We start from the raw sequence: 3,984 nt of genomic DNA, 5'->3' as shown, positions 1-3,984 counted from the left end.
AGGCATTGTCTGTCCATTGGATGACGCTCTATCGGATTTGCTTGTGCTAGGAACTCCTCCTGATGTAGAAGCATGTCCATGAAGAGGGTTTAATTGAGAACTTTGATCGTTTACTTGAGTGGTACACACCTCTTCTGTTGCCTCATTGCATACAAATGGTTCAATATTCGCATGAATATCTTTAGAAACATCACCTTTATGTTTAGCTGCAAGAATCAACTTTACTTTGCGAGAATACATGGCAACTCATGCACATAACTCCACTCTTGTCCCAGCTCCCAGCTTTCAACTCATGCACATAACTCCACTCTTGTCCTTTCACCATGATGCACAAAAGTAATTTGCTAGTAAAAACGAAGTCAATGATCATTTTCATAATTAAAATCAATTAAAACATTAAACTAATTTAACTAACAATGATTGAACAAAATTAAAATAATTAAAAACAATGATTGAACAAAAATACAATAATAAAAAACAATACCATTGGATTACATATAAATTGCATCGATTTATCTAAAGTGCAAGCTTGTAGCTTTAACACATTACGATAATCAATAATTACAATTAAATCAAGTATTAAAATGATTATCATTATAAATTGCTATATATACAAGAGCTATAAGTGACATTTTTAAATGTCAAAACGATAATCACTTACAATACTTGATAATTATCGTATCTATGTAAAGTGCGAACAAAAAGTTCTCACACTTTATCATAGATTTTTAAGCGATTATCTATCTACAATGCGAGCATGTGTATGCGCTCACACAGTACGGTAGATTTTGCATTCCAAATAAAGATAAGAGAATATCAATATTTTTGGACATGTTTTTCCTAAATTTTTACTCTAGTGAGAGCATAGCAGTGTGAATAGCTCTACACAAAACGTAAAAATATAATTTTGTTTCATTATATTCATTTTGAAGTGAGAGAAAATCTCTACACATCAAAATCGAACTTTAAATTATATAAAATTAATTTTTATGTAATTATATTTTTAAACTAATTATGTAATGTGAGAGTACACTCTACACACAACGATAATATCTTACTTATTTTTTATTTGTCACTTTCAAGTGTCAATTAATTGAACACATTGACAAGTGATTCTTATAATTATAGTTTGTATCAGGTGAGAGATTAAACTCTTCACAAAATACAAACTTTCAACTATTTACTAAGTTTTTCAAAACAAATTCATATATTTGAATAACAAAACTTAAAATTCTATTGAATTTTGATTTTTATTAAACTCAAATTATTTTATTTTTTTACAAATTACTTTTTTTTATCGTTTGGTGAGAGTACTCACATGGAAAACACTGACTGTGAAAGTTGGTATAAGGCCTGTCGCGTGCTGCTATATATACTAACATATTCGATCGTTATAATTTTTGATCGAAAATAATTTCGATCGAAAAAACAAGAAGTTATACGATTAGCCGTTTATGCAGATGTGGCACCGTATGATACGGTCGTATAATTTAGATAAACGAATAATACGCCCATTATTCACGTATTATACGTCTCTTGAATAACGAATAATGCAACTTAGAGAAGAAGTACAATCTTTTGTTTCCATCTATGTGTGTGTGTGTATACTTGCTACAGCTCAAGCTCTCTCCTTCTCTATCTCTTAACAACATACATGTGTGTGTGTGTGTGTGTGTGTGTGTGTGTGTGTGTGTGTGTGTGAGTGAGAGAGAGAGTGTGAGAGAGAGAGAGAGAGATGTAGAGAGATGCACACACACAACTCCCATAGACATGAGGAGAATTTCTAATGTTGTAGGAAAAATTGCAAGGAATCTTAGAGATCAATCTAATAGCAAGTCGACTTCAACATTATTACTCAAAACAAAGCGAGAGAGAGAGAGAGAGAGAGAGAGAGAGAGAGAGAGAGAGAGAGAGAGAGAGAGAGAGAGAGGGGGGGGGGGGGGGGGTTGGACATGAGGGAGGGAGGCTTCTCTTATCTCCCATAAAGCCAAAGAAATAAGTATATGTGTGTGTTTGAGAGAGAGAGAGAGAGAGAGAGATAGAGAGATTGAATTATCGTCCAGTACGGAGGTCAGATATGACCTATGGGACCAGAAACAAAACATTACAAAAGATTCCTTCTGATACATATCAGTTAAGGACTGAGGGTCCATCGAAGGTGGAAAATTGAAGATAAGGTGGAGTGACCTAAGTTGGGTAGGTGATAAGGAGGGAGCCGATTTGGGACTTCGAAACTCCTAGATGATGGCTTTACCTCCTCGATAAACTGCCCATTTCCCTCCTATGCGCGCTTCTCGCATCTTTTGGAGTTCGGCCTTCTTCTGTTTGAGTTGGGTGGGTGTGAGATATTCAGCAAACCAGATTTTTGTGTCCTTGAGAAGCCTCGATTGCTCAAGGATCTTGACTCGATCCGCTTTGGTTTTGAAGGTGAGGTTTGCATGTTTGGTACGATGCTCGTGAGCAAGAGTGGTGATTGTTGTTGGATCCCATTGTACCATGTGGGTTGTTCTTTGGATGCGAGCGAAAGACTCATGGAACTTGGGGTCCCCCTCTCCTTGCCAGTCGCTTGGAAGTCCGCCAATGCGAACATTGAGAGCGATGTCATCTTTTCGCTGTCATTCGCGTAGCGTAGACGCCACACGATCTTCGACTTTGCAAAAGACGGCATCTTGCACTTGAGTCTTGACCTTGGTTTCGACCTCCGTTTTTGTTTTGTTGAGCTTGATTTCTATCTGTTCCATCTCTTCCTTCTTGGAGCTCTCCACTACGCTAAGTCGAGACTCGATGGCTACGAGTCTTTCCTTCAAATCTTCATTTTCCTTGCGAAGTCCTTCAACTTCACTTCGAAGATGAACCATGTTGTCCACCTTTGGGGGTGTTTCTACGACCCCGGCGAATGTGGGTTTTCCTCGAGATGAAGCCCGAGTAGTCGCCATGGTAGGCACTCAGACAATGACTTAGGCCTTAAGATGCTCTGTGTATTGACACCTTAGGGCTCTGTGGGAATAGGGGTTTATTGGTTTAATTCAAAAACCTGAGGGCTTTGTGTAGTCGGTAGCAAAAGAAATTTCTGTGTAGTCGGCAGCAGATCGACACGGGGTTGAAGTTGACACTAGGCCTGTGGAATGGGTTCAACAGTAAGCTGTGGAACGGGTTCGACACTAGGCCTGTGGAACGGGTTCGACGAGTTCAATGGCCAATTGTGGACCAGGTTCGACAGTAGGGCAAAAGCGACAGAGAGTCGGGCTCGGCTAAGGGCGAAGCTCATACACTAACGCCTCCCCACAGGGCCGCCCTCGCCCAGGGGGAGACGCAGAGAAGGGCTTAGGAGGCTTAGAGTTTGAGAGAGAGAGAGAGAGAGAGAGAGAGAGAGAGAGAGAGAGAGAGAGAGAGAGAGAGAGAGAGAGAGAGAGAAAGAGCATGCTCTCATATAGCCAACTAGAGAGAAATATATATATAAATATATAAGGTTGCTCCCATCCCCCACAAGCCCCCCCCAAACACACACACACAGTGAGAGAGTAGTATCCGTCATCAAAGGTGACAATACGTCGTATGGGACCAAATCGAACATGTCAAATGCTTTATCCTAAGCTGATTAATGACTCTCGATGCTTCAGGATTATGAAGATGAGGGTGACAATTGAGCATCCATGAAGTAGTTGGGATGCTGGAAATGTGAGAAAATAACAATAGGGCAGGTAGCATCAATTACCACCTCTGTTTATGCAATCGTGAAGGAGAGTTGGACACCACAGTTCGCCAACAACTTTTGCAAGATGCACTAAATGAACCAAAACATTCTAAGCAACAATAATTGTTGCAAAGGGATGTATGCGACACTCAAGCTATATATATACTAGTATGTGACCCGCACGTTGCTTAGGTCAAGGAAACATGGCATGTATTCTCATAGGGATATTTATGTTCCAATTAGAACACTATCTATACTCTCTTTCTACATGTATAGTCTATTGTATTACT

This window comes from Adiantum capillus-veneris, chromosome 7 (genome assembly GCF_014529385.1).
Source record: "Adiantum capillus-veneris isolate H3 chromosome 7, ASM1452938v2, whole genome shotgun sequence".
In the NCBI taxonomy this organism is placed as follows: domain Eukaryota; kingdom Viridiplantae; phylum Streptophyta; class Polypodiopsida; order Polypodiales; family Pteridaceae; genus Adiantum; species Adiantum capillus-veneris.
This window is presented reverse-complemented; position numbering follows the sequence as displayed.